Source organism: Sander vitreus, chromosome 11 (assembly GCF_031162955.1).
Source record: "Sander vitreus isolate 19-12246 chromosome 11, sanVit1, whole genome shotgun sequence".
NCBI classification, from domain to species: domain Eukaryota; kingdom Metazoa; phylum Chordata; class Actinopteri; order Perciformes; family Percidae; genus Sander; species Sander vitreus.
In genome coordinates, this window is record NC_135865.1 from 5395069 (window position 1) to 5417803 (window position 22735).

Here is a 22735-nt window from a genome sequence, read left to right on the forward strand (position 1 = left end):
GTATGTATATGTGTGTCTGTGTGTGTGTGTGCGTGTGTGTGTGTGTGTGGGGAGTGTGTGGTAGAGCTAGTGAGAGAGTGACGGTGATTAGCTTCGGAGCGAGTACCGACTCTAGAGTCATAGTGAGAGAAACAAAGAGTCTCCTTTGTGTTTTCTGACCACGGTGGGAATTCTGTAGCAGGAAAAGTTAACCCTCTCCTTGATTTCATGTTGTTTATGGAGAAGAAGAAGCCGGAAATGAGTCAGGGGAAATGTGACGCTACCAAGCCCACTGCCAAGCGGACCAATAACAGTTGTTGCGGTCTGCGTCGCCGCAACATGTAGTTACATTTTTTTGAGAGGTGCACGTCAGGCGATGGCGAAGGGTCTGGCATAGGGTTGGAAGAATAAAAGCATGAATTGGCCTTAAGACTGCCAAGTGGAAGAAGCCTATACCTACGAGCTCACCTACTATTGTAAGTTTATTTGTAGGTCCCCTGTCAATCTGGTGTAGACCCTTTTAGAGTACAAAAGTGTGAAGAACACAAAGTACACATGAACAGTGGGCACACACAGGAAAGGTATGCATTAAAAAAAAAAAGAAAAGAAAACTAGACAAAAAAATATAATCCGAGAATATATTCGACCACAGTTATTACGTTAGCGTGCGCTTGATGACTGAGATGTTGACTCAGCTCTTTCCACTGGTCGCACATGACAAAAGCTACTTGTTCAAGCACAATAAACTGGGCCTTCTGTCCAATACTATAAAGCATTTTTATTCATAAAAGCTATTACATTTATAGCACAGTGTCAGCTATGGAGATTTGTGAGCTGTCAGGGTTTATTGATAGTTTAAAGAAAGCAAACAAACACATTGATCAATCACTCAATCACTCAATCACTCACAAAAAAAGCAACGTTGAGGGAAACAAAAGTCAATGGAATGCGTTTTCTGGCAAATCTGAAATCAAAAAGCGCAAATCCCAGTCACTAGAATGCTACATCTCCTTTGTCTTTATGCAGTCCCTCAAGTTTCTTCCCACTGGACTCTCGGTTAAACATTTTGGAATTGAGAAGTTAGTTAATTAGTACCTTAAAGGACACACTCCGTACAAGATTAAAGTGGTTGTACTAAACTCACTTGATAAACGAGGGCCACCATTTACCATTACGGAGTATTGAGTGGTAATCATTGAAGCCCCTGAGGAGTTTGTAGGAAACGACATTCAGAGATAGATGTAAAGGGTAAAGAGTAATACATTTGGAAGGGCTTGCATTAATACGAGCTGAGCGAGTATTTGTGAGATTGTGTTGCTATATCCTGCAGATCATCCATGCACGCACACATTTTGAAATTTGAAAATGAGCAAGCGAGGCATTGGAGACAACACAAACGTACTGACCCGAATATAAGACGGGTTGGTTTCTCTATGAATGTATCTGAAAAAGTGAGTTTGTCCTATATTCGGGGGTCTAGACTTTTAAACACCAATATACATAAACAACAGGTGGTGCCAAATAGCAGTAACCTGAATGTGCCCCTCATGATCGGAGCTGTGAATCAAAACTCCCAGCAGTCCCAGGGGCCTGAAAGATGCAGAGACACAGTGAGCGATCCTGAACAAAGCGGCTGAAAAGTAGACCAAGTTAGCAAACACGTGAGAAGTGTTGATGCTAACTTTAGGATGACGGTGATAAACGCAGCAGAATCGTCAAGCGGCGAAGAAACACGGTGTCACAGAATGTAATGTACGGAGATGGCGAGCCCAAAAAGAAAATCTTAAAAATGAAAACGGTTAAAGAAAAGCATACCGTGGTCCCCAAATCGGCCGCTTCCGTGAGATTGACTTAAGGATGCGTGGTTATGTGATAGAAAAGTGAAATAAGGGACACATTTCAAATAAAAAGATTTTCTATATCAAAACAAGAGTTGGTCCTCGTAGTCTGTTTCCAGAAGATGATTAGGGTTGGGTATCGTTCCAAAATCTCCAATACCAGTACTGATACCAATACTTTTTTTGCCAGAAGTCAGCCATCCGTTTGGTGAAGTTTGTATATATATATATATGTAAAAAAAAAAAAAAAAAAAAACACAATTTCAGGTTTTGTCCGGTAAAAAATATGGTTGGTCGATGGATTTTTTCATCTACCTGGCAACTAGAGTTTAGATTCTCTGCCCGAGCCGGAGCCCGAACTGAACCCGGCCCGCCGAGGTTTTCCGCTGCTATCCTCGGGCCGGGCTGGGCCCTTCATCAAGCATTTGGGTTTTCTTTAATCATTACTTCATTAGCCTAATTGGGTGGGGAGAAAGCTATGCCTCTCCAGCGTCTCCCGTAGCTCTGGGTATACGTCCTGCACTGACTTGAGTGTGAGGTAAACTGTACTAAATTGTGTCTCCCCCATCTGCAGCACTGTTCACAGCCAGTGCATCAGCATGCAGACCGTTGCGAAGGACAGTATTAATTAGGTGACTGAGACAAGAAAGTCTCCTATATGGTCCCAGGGCTTTGATTATGTTGCTGCCTTGATCTGTTACCCACACTATTCGGCTGAGGGAGCTATAGGTCGAGTTTTTTTTTTTTTACGTTTCTTCATTCAGATCCATTTGCGATCCATTCCATTCTGAATAAACCAACAACGCAGTTTACGTGCTTAGTCCTTGTTGCATTACCTGTATTTATTAAGATAATTCTAAACAGATTTCTGTAGTTCAAACAACTCGGAATTGTAGTTGAGAACGTCAGTTATAAAGGCCCACGTATTAAAGAATTGTCGGGTAGGGTCGGGCTTGATTTTTTTGGGCCTGAACTAAGCTCTACTGGCAACTTCGCCCTTGTGTCAAAAAGTTATTTTTGCACACTGGTAGTAGTATAAATGTCATGAAAGTAATTATTTTGGTCTGCAGCGGGTGGGCAGGCAATGAACCCTCCTATAAAAGGCTTCAGTTTATGCTGTAGTAATTGTCCCTGTAATAACTGCATGTTGGAAAAAAAACTAAGAAAGAAAATGGCAGAGGATCACACAGCACCATTCAGCTGAAATTAATTCACCCCGTTCCTCCTCATTAGTGTAAGCCAATCACCCAAAAACATCATAATTAAGATACCCTGGCAAAGAGAAGCTTGACGGGGTGGCTGTCTTGTTATGAAGGAAAGAGGTCTACTGGATTAATCTTCTTAGACAAGTTCTGACAGCTCGGCAGAAAGTCGACTCCGAAACAAACTCAAAAAAGCAGGCCTTGATATAGTATTCCAAGTCAAGTTTAGTTGTATGTATGGTCCAATATGAAATAGGATTTGAAGGGATTTAGAGGGCCAAAACATGAACCCAGCTTAAGGTTTCCAAGGCAACACAAAGCCCCCAAAAATACCCCTCAAAGCACATACTCCTCAAGGCTATAGGGCTGCAGTAGACAACGGAGGGGGAAAAAAATAATAAAGTTGTCACAGAAAATTGGATTAAATTCCAACAGGAGGATTATAACAGGTCTAATACTAATTTGGCAAATCCAATATAAGACATCTAATAAAGTAAATCTGAGAAATATACTCAGGAAAGAGAGCGATAAAACCAGTCCCATCACACACTTGAATCAATTCCTCCCGTTGCTCCAGGTGCAGCTAGGAAGGGGAGAGAGGTTGAGGAGGGGAGGGGGAGGGCGTATTAGTGGATGGAACAGTTCTGGAAAATGTGTTTGAATGGAATACTCCTCATTAAAAAAATAAATTAAAAAAAGTGTCCCAAAGACCTTGAACCGTTTTCTTCCCTTTGGACTCTAAAAGTAGGGCTGCACGATACGAGAAAAATCTCAAATTGCCATTATTTTGACCGATGTTGCGATATGATTCACAATATTGGAGGGAATGATCATTTTTGTATCATTATTCTCATTTTCATTGGAAAATATTAAAATAAAACAAAACTGAAATGAATTATAGTGTGATTTATGCGAGGATCAGTACCAAAAAAAACTTTTTTTCATTTGTAGGATACGATTTGTAGTGGGTGTGTGTGCCTTTAACAGATATTGCGCCCCCCGCCCCTGAGATTTGGATACTGCACTAGTCCATATTGTGATTTCGATAAAATTATGGATGGATGGATGGATGCTTTATTGATCCCAAGGGGAAATCCAAGGTCCCAGTAGCTTAAAAACATCACCCACAACATACACATACATCATAAACAGGATGATAAAATAACAAATCCACATGAATAATATGGCCAATAAAAGAAAATATACTAAATAAAAAAATCCATATGAATGTACTAAGGGATGTATAAGCATGAGACGCTTGCAGTGACAGAGCAGGGACTGACCCTGGGATTCAGTATGCATGGAAAGGTGCTATAAAAACTATAGCAGTGCAAGGATAAAGTAAAAAAAAAAAAGAAAAAAAAAAAGACAGCATTAAATATGGGTGATTAATTGATTATTGTATTAATTGATTGTGCAGCACTACTCTAAAGAGTCAAGAGTTTCCTGATAAGAGAGCAGCATCACAAGGGCAGCAGCACACGTCCAGTACGTAACATGCTGGAAGTGGTAGATAAGAGACATGAGACACTCCGATAGCACCAGGCGGGCGCCGACCCATCCCACTTCCTGAGGGGCAGGACTCTGGCTGCACTGGGCAGATGTCAGATTCTGTGTACTGAGGCTACACGCTGACAAGTGCATCTTAAAACCTGCAGCGTCCTGACCTACACAGAGAAACTACATCGACAGAATGCATCCGCTTTCAGACATTTGAGAAAATAGGTTGCTCAAAATAACAAGCCAAGACTTTGTGACTCCTAGGTTTTTTTTTTAATAGCTCATCCTTCATGGTACATTAGTCTTCTTACAGCATTAAAATGACAACGGGATTATGTATGTGTGCTTAAAATACACCACCGTGAACTGTAGAGCAGCTCTTGAGGAATCTTGTACTGGAGATTTTTAAACTGTATTAAATTTTATTACGGAAGTTATTTTTCATACCGTGGATCTTGTTTCATGTATTTTCTAAAATCGGCCCATTACTCATGTTGGCTATGACCTTTTATTCCCTGGTGGGGATGCAGTGACTCTAGTGGATGCACTTTCAGTGCATTCAAGGATCTTAGAAAGCAAGTCCACCCCCGATGTGTATGAGAAGTCCTTGAAATGTTCAGAAAATGTGGATTATATTGCAATGACAATGTCTGCTGAGGGAAACCATGTAATAAGATCGAAAGCACCAGAACAGCAACTAAATGGACCTTCTGGTGTATTCCATACGCTATGAAAATACTGATCAGGACTCCCGAAGGGTTGTGCAGCGGTAAGAACGTGTCACTTAAATGGCTCATTTGTGTGACGCCCGTTATTTAACCCCCTCACCCCTAATGTAGCACAAGAAGACTTTGGATCGTTTATAGATCATCACATTTCCGGCCGCAGCTGAAGGCAGCTTCATTTAACGGAGAAAGAGAGAAAGAAAAGAGACGAGTTGTGTTTTGTTCTTTACCCTCACAGTGTTTTAAGACTTTTCTCGTGGCAGCGATAGAGGCAGGGATGTTTCCTGTTTCCTGTACATGACTATCACACAGCCTCAAAACACACTGACAAGTCTGATCGGCAGTGACATGACTGGACACCGCAGCGTGACGTCAGGTTTTCTCCAAAAGTTGAATCAGTCTCAACTTTATTACCATATTGAAGAAAAAAATATAGATGCACGAGGTGAAAACTATATTTTTCATCACCCTGTTTGGAGCTGAGAGGCAGGCGTCCTTCAGTGCTGAAGCACACAGGAGAAAATTGAGTTTGACATGTAATATATAAAAGGTCTAAATAAGTTAAGTCTATTGAAAAGCTGAGCAATATGAGAGCTCTTTACCTTGTTTGTGCTCATGTCAGATGCTGCAGCTCAGAAGATTAGAAACTTTGCTAAGCAACACACACACACACACTTTGATTTTTCGATTTTGATGCAGCAGAACTCTACTGAATCTCCCTTAGTGTTCTTTAGAAGAAAAGGGACCTACAACAGCTTTAATGTACAACCTGACCCAGTTCAAACACTAACTGATATTCCATGTCAACTTCATTCGAGCTAGGTTGAACTGTGACTCCGTGCGAGCGAAGCATAATTAATCAGCTTCTTTCCATCGTGTGCACGCGGCAAGACCGTTGGCTGACAAGCAAATGCAACAAGGGGATTTGTATTATTGATGACACATTACCAGCCCACCTCCTTGATTTGGAATACATATAGAAGCACTGCACATCTCTGATTCTGCTGAGCGAGGCTTGCTGTGCAAAAATAAACATTTTCACTTCAAAAGTGCGTGAGTGAATTATACGGTTTTCTCATGTGGTTTGAGGGTTTCAACAGACAACAAATACCCCCAGCTGAGCATTACACTCAAAGCTGAGGAGAGCTTCTCATAGCGTTGACACTTTCTCAAGCAGTTCCCTGAGCAAGTCAAAGCAACAGACAATGCTTTTTAAGTCACAGTAATTCTGGTGTAAAAATATACCGTTTGTAAGTGCTTCAACTGCCAGGTATTGCGAGTGAATGCTGAGGTTTCAGTGTTCAGTGTGTAGGGCTGGGTACCAAATTCGATATTTTTTAGGCACCGACCGAATTGCCTTCTTAGTAAGTTTTGAAAAATGCCTCGTCATTCAATACCAAATTTCAGTAAATCTCATCGGCGTCAGTGAGCCAATAAGCATGCACCATGCTTCTATCAAGCTCTAATAATACTGGTGATTGGCTGTCTAACGTAACGTTACCCGTCGTAGAGGCAGGAAAAACTATGTTATGGACAGAGACGGGGCTCACGTAGTAGGAGCTGAAAAATAAATTCAAATATATGTGCCGTAATGTTTACTGCCGTTAACCATGTAGCTACTTTAGTTAGCAGTTGACACTAATAGAATATAGCAGCAATTTCTACAGTCATAAATCGCAAATAAAGGTTTTAAAACCAAATACTACTAACAGATAATGTTTCAGGAGTAATTGGGGAGAATTTAATGACACTAGCAGCCAAGGCAACATTGCTTACAGCCACAGTGGCTTAAAAAAAAAACAAAAAAAAAAATACTCCAGTTCCGCCTACCTGGAGCAGATGACCAATCATGTGTGAATCATGGGTGTTCAGAATAGTTGGAAATCTGGACATTTTAGCTCACAGGGATTTGTCTAAAATACGTTTACCTCATTATTTGAAGTTTTGGCCACGTTTAACATGAAAATCCAACATTATAACATTATAGATATGACAGAAAACATGGAAGAGCATACTATGTGACTTTTAACAAAAATAAATAAAAGCAGTACACAATGTCATCTTGGCTGCCAATGTTGTTAAATTCTCCCCAATTTCAGGTCGCATTACTGCTGAAATATCCGATTGGGTAGTGTTTGGTTCAGAAGCCTTTATCTACAATTTTTGACGGTAGAAAGTGCTGCTTCGTTTTACTACAATCTAACGTTAGCATACTGCTAACTATTAAGTAGCTACTTGCTAACACGACACAGCTATAATCTCGGCCAATGCTAGTAATTTCTCCCCAAATTCCGGTCACTTGACTGCTGGGGCTTGTGTAGTATTTGGTTTAGAAGCCTTTATTGGTGATTTTTCACGGTACAAGTCCTGCTATATACTCCTTTGATGTAGCGCCAGCTTCAACTAGCTAGTGAAACCATGGATGTATTAAGAGAACTGGATACAGAGTTCGACGGGAAGCCCTGTACATTCCAATGTGCTCAAAAGGTGCATAAAGCAATCATGGAACTCAGATCTTCCGCGTTGACTGGCCCATGACGTCACGATGGACATGCACTAGCAACAATTTGTTTGTGTTGTCGTAGCAATCGGTAGCAACATGCTCGCTCGTGAGCTTGTCTCTCGTGTCTTACAAGTATAGTTCGTTCATGGTATACGTGGCGAACTCATGAACTCTCCGTTTCATTGTCTAAAATATTCACTAACGTTAAACATTGTGTTTTCATTGTTCTTGATCGTTTACATGCTTATCTTAATAAACGATGGATATATTTAGACAACCAAGGAGATATAATCATTATGTCGTGCTACTAGCTAGCTACTACCTAGCGCTAGCTACTAAGGTTAGCCTGCAGTTTCGTGAACAGAACTTCCCTTAATACATCTATGGCTTCATCTCTGATCCACGTTACAGGCTTTACAGCATACAGCCCTCAGATGTATCGTAAGATAAGTGTTAAACCCTAAACCCACATCGGCTCTTAGGGACATATAAGATATTACGTCAACGTTAGCTACCTAAATAGTTCCATTATTTAGCTTGAACAGTCATATGAGCATGCGCAGTGCAGGGCGACATGGGCGGGCGGGGGCAGTCCCGTGGGTCTGCTCCCTGCTCGCGTCCTTTATGGGTTGCGTTCATCATGCCTAGTTTAATAACTCTGAATTCAGCTACTAGTAAATGTTAAAAATGTGACGTTTTAAACAAGGACCCTTTAAGTGTTCAGGCTGGTAAGTTGATGTACCCCAAAAAAAATTATCAGCTGAAATATAGAAGTTTCTTTCGCCATGCAAAGTCTATGAGAAAAGTCTTTCTGGGCCAGAGGGGTGCAATTCCACCGTTATCCGCTAAGCCCATGGTGGCTTTAAGACATGGCGCTGTTCCTGGGGCCTTGAGTGAAACACGGAGCGGAGACTCCCGAGTTTCCAGGAAGCACGTTGGTCAATCAGAGCAGACTGGGCTTTTTCGGGAGGAGGGATTAAAGAGACAGGCGCTCCTACAGTGTCTCCCATACAGAGGGGTGAATACAGGTGCAGAATCCATGGGCAGTATATCGACATTTTCTTTTTACGATACCCAGCCCTATGAGATGTACAACGTGGGAAACAACTTTCTTTCTTCAATCAAGACAAGAAACAGTGATTGCTCCTAGCTACCACTACCGCTACCTGCTAACATTTGCCAACTGCTATATCGACTGAAAATGACATTGAGAGGACAGATTCGCAATTCAGTGCTGATTGGTTAGGGATATGGCTATTCACTCTAATTATAAGGCAAACGCAATCCATCCAGCTGCTCAGGATATAATTGTCCATGTAGGCGCTAACAACTAAAGGCTTAGGCAATTAATTCAGACTCTAGCTGAGGCATTTCTGAGCCTGGAAAATGTATTTAGTTTATCTTTAGTCCAATTCCTACTCATACTACTTTTCCACCAACCTTCAACAGGTTCCGTTCCTATTCGCAAACCCAATGTAATCAACCGTTTGGAGCATTTTGACAAAAAACAAATTGGTGCGGAACCAGAGAAGTTGATTCCCAGCTGGAACCAAAACAATTGCAGGTTTATCTTGACCTGATGTGCAAACTGTGACAACATCAGTGGGCGTGTCATATTCTACAAGTTGAAAAGGGAGTATAGAGAAGGCAACAATGGAGAAGTCAAGTGAGCAATCGTTAGGAAATGCATTAGAACAGAACAAAAGCTTGCAGGTAATCAATGCAATCAATTGCGTCTTGCTACTACTGTTCACTGTTGTTTTGCATTGTCCCATTACCTACACATCTTTGATTACAATGGTTACACTTAAAGATGGTGAAAATGCAGGCTGTTTCGCTCGATAGCAGCAAAGTTCCAAGAATCCTGAACGCAAACTGGTTCAAGAACCAGAGCTTATTTGGTTGATAAGGGGCCTCAGAGGACTGACTTTGAGAGTTTCAGCCCTCTTTTCAGTGGATGCAGAGAAAATGTGGAGATGCATTTATCTCCAGAAAATAGATGGCATGTCTTCCCCACTGCTCTTCCTCCAAAGAGGTGATGAGTTAATTTAGAGTGCCAGAGCCAGAGTTTTATCAAGAAGGAAAATTATACATCTGAGGATGCCAAACCTGGCTGCAGGAGACTACATTGGCTGCCAGGTTATTTTAGAATTGATTGCAACATTGTACGTATTGTGTAAAAATACTTGCATTACAGTAACACGGACAAAAGAAAACCAAACAGAAGCCTCTTAGATATTCTAGTACGGGAGTTTTGGGTGTTCAGAGAATTGTGTAAAAATCTGTGAAGCTGCTTTTACTCTTCATGATCACGGTTGTGGGTATGCTCTGCTAAATTGGATGTGCATTACATGACACTTAAAACTTTCTTTTTCCTCTTACACATATGATCAACTACGTTTTCTGGTCGATGTGTTATATATATTTTTTGCATTTTAATTGGAACAACAACAAAAAAAGCACACAAACTGTCTGTACATCTCTTTGCTTTTCTGTCAAGTTGTTCCCTTCAAACTAATTGTAAGTTAAGACATTATTTTTGACTCAATGGATTGAAAGTGGAACACGCTGCTAGACTTTGTCTGTCTTGTAGTCAGAATCTCTATTTCCCCACATGTCTCCTGGGGCCCAGTTGGCAATCCAGCACCACGGGAGTTCTACTCTGGTCATCGCTGCTTCCTGACTGTGCAGCTAGCTTCCTGAAAACACTCTGATCTCAGCTCAGAGCATTCCTTTCCAGAAATCTTCTGCAACAAAGTCCCAGCTTTAAAATTGTGTTTTTATAGTTGTGTCAATAAAGGTTTTAACTGAAAAGCATTATATGGGCCAGAGAAACCAAGAGAGCCAAGCTCATTGAATAGCTGGTGGCTGTATTGTCCCAATATTGTGGAATATAAAAGTGGAAGATTTGATCAGTCTCCAAAACATGCTCATCACGGAAACTCAGAGAAAAATGTAAACATCGCTTAAAACGTCTCAATGGTGAGGGGGGTGAAGGCTACCAAAGCATAGATCATTAAAATATATAGGCCTTTTCATTATTTTCTCTTCAAAAACACTACTAACAGTGAAAAAATGTTAAAACCATTGCATTATTCACTCAGAAGACTTACTGGTTCTTCTTGAGGTTAATCTCAGCAGTGCCTTTTTACTCCGGATGTTCTACATCTATTCTGGGAAAAAGTGACCTTTTCAATCTGTTGGCCTTTGGAAGCATCCCGGCAGCCGTGATGTGTTGACGGCGGACTTCAGGTTTGATTTGGAATTTGATGGGAATGCGTTAGACAACAGGTTTAAGCCACTCTGTTGGGGAGTCATCAGTTTTCATTTACTTTATTGGCGACTCTGCGGGGGACAACAGGAGGGCGTAAAGTGTGCCAGTCTAAAGATAGGTGACCAAGGGAAAAATGCGGAAAAACTCTGATACTGTAAAACACAGACGCAATTTAAGTGTTTAGAATCTCAGACGGTGGGACAAAGGAAGATGCTAAATTGGAGTAGTACAGTACATATTAGTTGTTTTATGGGTTAACCGCTTCCTGAAATCAAAGTTTATGATGGTGACACTGCATGGAAGTGGATTTGGATATATGAACTAAAATCTATATTACATTACTACATATTACTACATTGTTATATTTAGAAACACTTTTTTTTGTATAGTCATCTGTGCACAGGATTATAGTATGTGTGTATCAAATCTTTATTAGGGCTGCACGATATGAGGAAAATACCTAATATGCGATTATTTTGACTGATATTGCGATTGCAATATGATTCACGATATTGAAGGGAATGATCATGTTTGTATCATTATTCTCATTTTTATTGACTAATATTAAATCTTAAAAAATGAAAATGATTATAGTGTGATTTTGGCGAGGATCTGTACCAAACAAAGATGTTTTTCTGTAGTCTGTAGGAGAGGATTTGTAGGCCGGGACATCTCTGCAGCGCCACAATACTTCATTCAGAATGGCTTGACACATATTTTGCCTTTAACAAACATATCGCCCCTCTGCGATTTGGATATTGCACTAGTCCATATTGTGATTTTGATAACATTGCGATTAATTGTGCAGCCCTAGTCTTTATACTGAACAATAAAGAGTAAATTACTGACTTTAACCCCGAGTAAAATGTACTTCACACATTCAGTAGTTAAGAACCATGAAAGCATTTGTGTGCTATATTCAAAGTAAAACAAGCTCTGTTTTACATTCCCTGCAAATAGAAAAGAAAAATAGAATAATTTAAAACATGAAATTATTTCAATAACACAAATTAATGGCTTCCATTACCTTATTCCATCTGGGGGAGGCTTCAGGCTATGCGTGTCATTAGCAAACACTGGAGCTGTCCTGGTCAACCGTGGGATTAAGCACTAATGACCTCACAATCTGTAATGATTGGGATGCCTGAGATGGAACAAATTGCACATTTATTTTTAGACATTCAGCTCAATTATTTTGTCAGTCATGTTTCCTGAAGCCAAAGTGTACCCACAAGACAGAGATGGCACCTTTTTTTTTTTTTTTCCTGTACCAGCTTAATTTTGTCCCCAAAGGGCAATTGGTTTTCCAGCAAGACAATACAAAGACATACAAGACAATGACATATAAAAAGCCTAAAGCTCTTCATCTGCAACCCTCAATCCCACCTGTGGCTTCTCCAACATTTTAGTCGTTTTCTCTTTTCCCGTTAAACTGGACTGGGAACATATGCTTTTGTCCTGATTTGATTCTTTCACGATCCATGGGTGCCGATTTTCATTTATTGCGATTCTAGAAGTATTGCTTTTGGTTAAGATGTAGTCGCCGCCCGCGGTACCGTGTAAACTGAAAATATTTAGGTGAATCATTGGTAAAAATTAAAAATATCAATTCTCGGGAAAAGAATGGATTTTAAAAATTGTTGGAAATTTTTTTTTTTTTTTAAATCAAGATACATACCATGAATCAATTTTTTTTCCCCCACTTAAGGCTAATTAGCCTTCACTTAACTGCAAGGTGGACCAATGCCAACTCTACTTTCTGTGAATCACCACACACTAATAAAAAAGCACACTTTGACAGACAGTGATAGAAGTTTGGATTAGATGGGACTCAATGCTGTACGTTCAGGTGCGTCAATAGGTAAAAGCTAGAAATACCAGTCTGTCTAAGGGAATTTACTGACGTGATTTAAACTGTGCTGTTGAGACGCTCATATTATCGGCTTCATTATAGGTCTGCTCCGCCCAACATACTGTAAAAAATACCCATGAGCTGAACTTCACTGGAGTGGATTCCAGTCACACAAAGAGAGGCCGACCTCATGCCAACTTGAAAGTTCAATGCATGTGTGGGCCAGTGGCCAAAACAATCTGCCAGGGGGCGATCCTTCTCTGTCAGTGTACAGAGCAGCTGTGACAGGAAATAGCCTCGAGGGTAACTAAGCAAGCGAAACACATCTTCAGACTTCTTCCAGCTCATCTCGGTTTAGTAATTCAACTCAGAGGTCAGGATTCCTCAGTTCTTGCACAGAGCTCAAACTCCCTGTGGGGCAGAATAAGAGCATTTAAACCGAGAAAAAAATAGTTTCCCCAATGTTGAACGAGTCATCACGCTCCCACTTGGAAACAAATTGTTATCTCTTGCATATACAGTATATTGTATATTGTCAGGTGCATGCAAGCGTTGCGCCAACTACATAATTTATCATGATAGACTATTTATCACACTCCAGATAACCTCATGCCACAGCCTGTGAAGAACAGCTGTTTTTATTTTTTTTTAAAAACGCTAACGCTAGCATGCTACCTCGTTCTCAATAGCAAAGCACTGCTACAACACACACAAGTTCACCATAATCTACAAAAGAACTACTTCCATGTGCGCCCTCATTTAGAAGTCTCCCAGCTAATCCTGCCTTGTAACTGACCAAAGTTGGAGAAACAGCCTTTCTTTTACTGTCTATGGAGCTAGCTAGCTGACATGATCTACATCTGAGCTACTGCACATGTGCGAGTGCAATCAAAGATAGTACAGAAGAAGAAGAAGAAAAGAGGTCTCACTCTGTAGCTAAAACAGAGACCAGGTGAAAAGAGGATCTGCAGCAGTGAGAGAGAGTTGTGCAGTACAACAAAAATATGATGTTTATTGAAAATTAAACCATGTAAACCTATTCTGGTACAACCTTAAAATACAATTATGAACCTGAAAATCAGCATAATAAGGGCGCTTTAACACAGTGAAGTGCTCTTTGACAGGGCTGCTACAATTCATATTCATCACTTGTCATTCAGAGACCAAGGTGAATAAGCCATAAGGAATAAAAATAAAAAATAAAAAAGGACAAATAACGGTGGCACTTGTCCACAAGGATGTGCCTACTGAATCATTGCAAAGCTTTAGTGAAGAATCGGTTTCAGGTGAATACACTTGACTGCCTTGTAAACCTGGTTACCATCAGACTCAATGAGCTCCAGCTTTGCCAGCTCACGGCTCCTGAACAAAGACATGATACTGTTACTGTGGCACCGTGTATGGACCGGATCCACCACATTTCTAAACCTAATATTTTAAGCCTAAACAAAGGCTACAGGGAATGTGGTCTTCATTTGTCCCAATTTGTGGGACATAATTACTGTGTACTTCATAACCCTCAATATCCCATAATTAATTGTGGGCAGGTTAATTGTTCAGGGGAATATTCAGGAAGGTCTACTTTTGAAAAGGCAGGAGAATTGTATTGTCCTCAGTTTCTTCAAAGACAAAGGTAAGGAAAAGAGAAAGAAATACATTTTCCAACAGTTTGTATTGGCATTTTCCTCTGGTTCTGGCTTATGTAGGGAATATTATCCATTAGTCATTGACTATGTTGGAATGCATCTTGGTTTTATTATAAAGTTGACACATTTCAACAGTTCATAGGAATAGGAATATAGGAATTAGTTTTCCATTATTCTGGTTTCTTAATTGTGAGTATTTGCTGCTTTTATTGTCCTGATGTGATAGTACAGTGAATACATTCTATTCAGGATAGCTGATTGGAAAACAACACTGATTTGAAGATTTTAGGAAATTGTCAAATTACATTTCTCACTTTAATAAGAATACAATTCCATCAACCTTCGGGAAGACCACAGCAATCAGTTATCATTTTAGAGTGTTGATGTCCTTCAAATACTGACATGTGGGTGATTTTCAATCAAAATGTAATTGCTTGAAATGTTCCCTGACAAATTCATTCAGCAGGTCATTACTGAAAATTGATTTTCTGAATTCCAAAGCAGAACTGTAGAGAAGCCATAATCAAACACAAACCATAGTTTGGCAGTGTGAAACAAGCTGGCTTCTATTATTGATTTTGGCCGGAATATAATATCTGCAAACCACGAAGCTAATGCTAAATTAAACATTTCAGAAATACATCGACAACACTGCATGCCACATTAAAAATCATGCACTTTAACCAAATAATCCAAAGATAATGTTGCAGAAGCTTTTATGAATTGGGGGTGGGGTGGATCCTATTCTAATAGTTTGTGCAGCACGAATTTTGATCAGCAGCCGCCTACAAATATTTCCAGCAAGTATCATGAGCAACAAACCACAGCAATAAACACAACAAAGCCATCTGTGCAAACAAACAGGACGTGAGGCCTGCCTAGATCAAAGTGGTTATTTGGAGGTAGCTTTACCAAGAGACCTCTCCTCGCCAGCACCTCGTCTTTTAAGCTGAGTAAATAAATAGCTTGGGGCCACAAAAAGATCACATTGGATATTTTTGACTGTCTCGTAGCGCAAAGTGTTTCATTTCCTGCACTTTATAAACACTTTATGAATAGCACGGTAGATTAAAAGGCCAATGAAAGCTCACTTTGTATTTCACATCAGAGAGAAAGCCAAAGGAAATAAGGTTTTTGAGGTTTGTTTAGTTTGAGGTAAAGCTTTAGACATTAGACATTTCTTGTTTGTTTTTACATATTTGAAGTGTGCACCAAGCACAATGAATTAGAGCTGGGCAATATGGAGAAAATTTAAATATCACAATATTCTTCACCAAATACATCGGTGTCAATATGGCGGCGATATTATAAAGTTGACAATTGGTGCTTTGACAAAATATTTACACAATGAGATTTTTGATAAATAATCATCAGTAATGTGGAAATAATGACCAATGAGGTAAAGGCAAATAATAGAACAGTCTGGTGAGTTCAGAAAAGTACATCACTTTACTGTAAAGCAGCCTTTAAAACCAGGAAAAGAAACCACTTATATCATGATATTACCATATCCAACATTTAAGATGATATCTAGTCTGATATATTGATATCGTATCGATATATTGCCCAGCCCACAATGAATACTGTCTGAGCTCAAAAATAATGGGGTACAGGTGCATTACTACCAACAGTGACAGTGGGATAAGAAATGAGGAGAGCAACTCATTTAATCGTAGGCTAGAAGGGGGAAGCCTGGGCTGAGCTAGCTGACTAGGAGGCGGGGTGGATGGGCACACAGCCTAAGTGATTAGCATCCATCACTGCCTGTTCCTCTCAGACAGCGAGAGGGATGTGACAGATGAAGGAGGCACAATCAGGGGTGAAAGAGCAAAGCATGGCAGAAGAAAGAAGCCTGGGAGGGAAGAGGATGAGCCCGGCCCAGGTGAAACCAATGACAACGTTGGGACATTAGCTTTTAAAGGTCAAGATAAAGACGGGGGGGAAATGTGTGCTTTGTGAAGATGACAGAGGTCTGAATAGCCGTTTTCTGCGTGCGGGGAAGCTAGAGAAGGTGCATTGGTAAGAACCCTGTAGGCTACAGGTAATATGTCTATTATGGAACAATGAGGACAAACATCAGTCTGGAGGGCATTTCCACATAGGGTTGAGTATTGTTTGGTATTTTTTCCGATCCCGGTGCTAAAACAATACTTTTAAAATGGCGCTGGTGCCTAAACCGATACATTATTAAAAAAAAAAAGAAGAGCACAAAACGACAGTTGGCAACATTAAAGAATAGAGGCCATATGGTCAAAAAATGTAATAACCATAAATTATTTAATCAGTCAATTGCTTAAACAACACAAAGAAAAATCACTAGATGGCAGAAGGGTACTACAACAGCTTGAGTTTCTCGAGGTGCACTTGAATGCACCATGGGCTTACGAGGTGCAATTGAATGCACCATTAAGTCCCATCAGTGTTGTTCTTCCGATCACTTCGACTCTAGCAGAGGCCATGGTGTCTTGAAAAGTGTAGCTAGTCTCCTCTGTGTCTTTAGCTGCAGACTTTTGGATGTCCCGGTGTTGGAATCCTTTCCAGTGAAATACAGTCACAATTTAGACTGTTTAGCTTTCAGCATTTTAACTGCGTTTAAGCCAGCTTCTAGCCAATTAGGCTAAGCAGGCTAATGTTACCTGCTGCCAAATGTAATGTTAAGTAGCATTACGTGCAGCGATGCTTCTGTTGCCTGTAACGTCTGTTTTGGTGCACCAGAGTGCAACACAGGCTTGTAAGTGGCACCGAAATGAGGCATAAAAATCAGCGTTATCATTGAGAGAGAAACTTGAGGTTTCTTGAAGAAAACCTGCTCCCGACCAGGTTAGGTTCACAGGCTCAGTTACCATAGTAACTGACTCTGAGGTGAAGTTACCTCTCTTTCTGAAACAGAAAACCCAGAGTTACCCTCATCTCAGGGTTAACAAACTCAGAGTTTTCACTAAACCTGCTTTCTGAAATACCACCCAGTGCTATATTGGCACCAGGTTTTGGTACGCAACTCGTTTCTCACGTCTTAACACAGCCTACGATGCATCTCAACCTGACAGGAACAATAGTATGTTAAGCAGAGTTATCAAAAAATATGCCAATGCAAATGTAGGATATTTGCACTTACAGCCGGACTGCAGAGCATGGCCATTCCTTTATATTTTGTTTTACCACCAAGCACTGACACTCCTTTTGTCACACTAGTGTGACTAAAGACATCAGCTAAGTGTGTGCAATTTTGTGACTTGTAATTTTCCTCATGACAAGGTAAGTTTCAGAGCAGTGTTTTTAGTTCAATGACTAGTCTTTTATAATAAGAAAAAACAAAGCTGCGTGAGCTCTATTTGGTACTGTTGGCATTTTTTCATTCCCTGACACAAACTACTCTGCCACTGCCACTATGTAATTAAATCATTATCAAATCATACTTTGGCTGCCATTCTTTCACTTACACCAATTTCTTCATACTTTGTCTTTGTATCCCTGTTTGACACGAGACAAAGTTCAGTGGTTCCTTTTCCTGTCTGACATTTCTTTCTCTGCATTAAAGCACCCATATTATGCTCATTTTCAGGTTCATAATTGTATTTTAAGGTTGTACCAGAATAGATTTACATGGTTTAATTTTCAAAAAACACCATATTTTTGTTGTACTGCACCGCTCTCTCTCACTGCTGCAGAGCGTCTTTTCACCTGGTCTCTGTTTTAGCTACAGAGTGAGACCTCTTTTCTTTTTCTGTACTATCTTTGATTGAACTCGCACATGTGCAGTAGCTCAGATGTAGATCATGTCAGCTAGCTAGCTCCATAGACAGTAAAAGAAAGGCTGTTTCTCCAACTTTGGTCAGTTACAAGGCAGGATTAGCTGGGAGACTTCTAAATGAGGGCGCACATGGAAGTAGTTCTTTTGTAGATTATGGTGAACTTGTGTGTGTTGTAGCAGTGCTTTGCTATTGAGAACGAGGTAGCATGCTAGCGTTAGCATTAGCACTAATGCTAACGCTACGAGCTAATGGTTGCGGTTAGCCAGTTCGTTTCGGCTTGTGACGTCACAAGCCGTGCCGATTTTGACCAGCTCACCTGGAGACTGAAGGCAGGACACATTCAGAAACCGTATCTCACTCAGAACAGCATGGATGGATTTTTTTCAAAGTTTGTATGCGTGTGGAAGCACCAGAGACACAAAAGAACACCCCAAATCCCAGAAAAAGTGGGGTTTTTTTCATAATATGGGCACTTTAAGGTGTATTTCCTGGCATAGAGACGTGTCCGATCCACAGTGAATGGATTAGCTTCACTTGTGTGAATGTTATGTTCGCAAGTTGTAACACTAATTCAAGAATCGAATGGCATTAGTAAACTGCACACACCAAACCCTAAAAGGGAGGGATATGCCAGAAGCTGACTAGTTCATAGTGTCAATATCAACCAGTCTTTAACCATTCTTTTCAAAAAAGTACTAGAAAGAAATGCTTCTCAGCAGCATATTTAATCGTAATCTTTTTTAGCCTTTTCACTCTGATTTCAGGGCCTCTCACTACACTGAAACTGTGCTTTCTATAGTGGAAAATTATCTTCTGCTTACTAAGAATTCAGACTCCACCTCGCTACTTCCATTACTGGATATCAGTGTGGCTTTTGACACCATAGATCACTGTATACTCCTAGTAATACTACATCAAAATTGTTGTTCTATCTTGTCCATCCTGAGTGTCTACACTGTAATTGTACAATGTTGGTCTATTCTTTCCCTTATCTGTATGGAGGCATATGCTGTACAGATTGTAAAGCCTCGTGAGGCATGTTTGTGATTTCTAATATTTTATATGAATAAAATTGGCTTGACTATCCAGCCAATCTTTCATCAACAGCCTCTGAGGAGTCCACCTCCAGAATTGTATCTCAGCTCCTGCACAGAGAGCGAACCCGGGCTGCTGTTACTGCTGCAATTACACACTGGATTTCCTCACTGGCCTCATTTTAGGCCATACTGCCAGACAAGCTTTCCAAGCAACCACCCACCAAGCTGGTGAGGTGGATAAAGCAAAGAAAAAAAAACTGACAAGAAGAGACTGAATCTCTGTTTAAACCAACTCAGATTTAAAAAAAAAAAATTTTGACAGGATATGTTGTCTTCCTCTGGAGATCTGTGTGCCTACTGACACACTGCCATGAAGTACGAGTTACGTTGTCCATTATCTTAAAAAGATGACTCAAAAGTTATTCATGTGAAAATTTAGATGTCAACTCATTAATTGTGTTTCCCCATATTAGTCTGATGTGAGATGACTGCGACACATGTGAGATGTGGACATGGTTGGAAAGTACAGATACCTGGGTGTCAACATCGACAACGGGCTGAACTGGAAAATCAACAGCACTGCTGTTTACAAGAAGGGGATGAGCAGACTCTATTTCCTGAGGCAGCTGAGATCCTTCAACGTGTGCAGCAGAATGTTGGCGATGTTCTACCAGTCTGTTGTGGCCAGCGCTCTGTTCTCCTGCGCCATCTGCTGGGGGCAGCAGCATCGGAGCCAGCGACACAAACAAACTGATCAGGAAGGCTGGCTCCGTTATTTGCTGCAAACAGGAGACATTTGAAGCTGTGGTGGAGAGGAGGTCACTGAAACAAACTCTTATCTATTGTGGATAACCCCGACCACCCTCTCCACCCCACACTGGTCCAACAGAGGAGCACCTTCTCCAAGAGGCTCCAACAGCTTCGTTGTCACACGGACCGCTACAAGAAATCATTCCTACCACAGGCAATAAAACTTTTTAACACCTCACCACTGGTGTTAATATATATATATATATATATATATATATATATATATATATATATATATATATATATATATATAAATAAAGGTACAAAAAGGTGAGCAGAACTTATGATGTTTCGCTGCTGTTATCCTGACTCAGGGAGGCATTTTACAAAGTCTACAGACTACCACGTTGTTGTTGGCATTAAAAGTAAAATACTCCCACACTTTAGAAGACCGTGTGCGAGCCTTTTTCTCAACGTGTTGTTGAACTTGCGAGGAATCCATACTTGCGCGGCTGCGCTGTTGCTGGAGGCAGCCGGTTATTTATAGATTTCTACGCTCAAATTATTTGCGTCGGCGCATTTACGTAATCTTCCCAGCCCTAGTTTATGTTGTCATCAACTTAGAGCACAAACAACGGCAATAGAACAACACTGAAATCCTAACTGTGTTTGCACAGGGAGGCGGCATTGTAAATCGCCCAAATAAATCTAATTAGTTTTAATGTGAATGATCTTTATGGAGGAAGCTTCCAGGCTGATAGTGTAGAAGAAAATAAATAATGTACTTGAGAAGGATAAGTGTTTACTCCAGACTGCAGCCTTGGCAAAACGTCAACAACACATAAATAGCCATTCAAGCCTGCAAGGATGAGATATGCAGTATACTCAGAGAATGAACACAGAAATCAGCCTCCCAACTAAAGTGCTAAACAATACCAATAAAACACGCATAACTCCTGCCAATTCATTACCAGAAGGGGGACAATGCAGTCATGTTGTCTCAAGCGGATAAAACAAAAAGAAATGCCAGCTGCAAAGCACTGAGGCCTGCCCCTTGAAATTAACGGTACTCATCAAGAAATAAAAGAGCCATAAAAAGCGGTCTGTTTTCGCCCACAACGGAATGACTTCTTGAATTAACTTGGGACGCTTTAGAGAAGCGTATGCCAGTGATTTCTTTGGAGGTGTTGGATCAAGAAGACACGCGCTATAAAGCCTCAGCCAAATTGGAACACCACTGCCGACAGTGTTAGTCTGTCTCCCTGTCTGATAGGCTCAGAGAACATTAGCTCCAAATGTTTGTCAGCTCCATAAACGGCAAACACAATCTGTGATGGCATGACGAAATGCAGATATCTGAAGCCTTTATCTGCGCCATGCTTTTCGGTAATATGACCAAACAAAAGATGCACGGCAACACATGGAGGGGCCTGTTGTGCCGAATTTCTATATGGTTGCTATACCCATGTCCGCGTGCCCAAGTGCTCCTCCATAAAAACAGAAAGGTTACAGCATAATGTTTGCATACGATACATGATGCGCCTGTCACCTACACATCTTCATCTAGCCAGCTCACTGTGGCACACGTGCTTTTGCATTCCCATCTTACAGTATATGTGGATGTAAATCTGAAAATCTGTGTGCAGAATATGTGCACATATTTTAAATGTAGATAATTTACATCAACCAGGGGCCAGATATATAAACATCCATACTCCATTTCCAACGCATAAACTGGTTTGTATAAATGAGGATTGTGCATGTTCGCCCAGTTCCCCGATGATTGAGATTTGAGAAACAACCATGCACACGTTTGGCTTCATAAACCTGATGAAAAATAATGCACATTTCTGTCTGACTTTTCTGCATCTGGCCTTGAGAGTGAGCAGTTGGTCACTAACCTCAGTGACATGCGCTCCCATTATAATACTGTAGACACTTGACAACCTTCCAGGAGGTGTGTCTCTACTCTTTTCACATGAAAAGCAGCAGAAAGAACAGCTTGGCAAAGGAAACCAGACAACAGTCTGTTAGATGAAGGCAAAACATTGAAACAGCAGATGAACAAAACGTTAAAGTGCAGCAACTCTTCTGAACGCTGAACATAAGAAGCAGCGCGGTTGAGGGGCGCAGACTGTCCTGGCTTGGCCCAGCTCGCGCACAGGAGCACGGTTTGGTCCGCGTGACGTCAAAGGCGCCATTTGCCCATGTCCGCTAGGGTCTGGGAGGACCATCTGCATGCAGCCCAAAAAAGTGCTGCGCAGACTGTGCAAATAGCAAGCGTGCCTACTGCACACGCTCCAGTTGTTCCACACTCCAGTCCTGTTGCTGTCATATGCACCGGTATGCAACTCTAGCTGGCTTGCAAAGAAGAAGAAGAAGAAGAAGAAGAAGATAGCTGAAGACAGTTAAGCAGAACTTTATAAAGTTCTAAAGAGTCAAGTCGCCTACACATGGTCTGCGCTGGCTGTTCCATTGTTTTCCTATGGGGAGAGCGAGTGTTAAAGCAGGACATCCGCCATCTTTATAGGGACACAAAGACCACCAACTGAAATAGAGTTTGGATCGGGAAAAGCACATGCCTTAAACGCCAGACCAAGGCAGGCCCTCAATATGCAAAATGCATGGAACCGCGTGTGCATCTGTGTGACCGGTACAAGTCTGCCGACGCCGAAAC

At 40.9% G+C, this 22735-nt stretch overlaps 1 protein-coding gene across 5 annotated transcripts in view; it reads right to left on the reverse strand.

The window, feature by feature from the left end:
* gulp1a (GULP PTB domain containing engulfment adaptor 1a) overlaps positions 1-22735 on the reverse strand; it is a 96541-nt gene that overhangs the window by 63511 nt on the left and 10295 nt on the right. For 2 of the 5 annotated variants that reach the window (XM_078263184.1, XM_078263182.1), the window contains exon 2: positions 12049-12165. The exons of the other annotated variants lie outside the window; for them this stretch is intronic. The gene's annotated coding sequence lies outside the window, so the exon portion shown is untranslated. The remainder of the gene's footprint in view (positions 1-12048; positions 12166-22735) is intronic. 5 annotated transcript variants of the gene reach the window in all.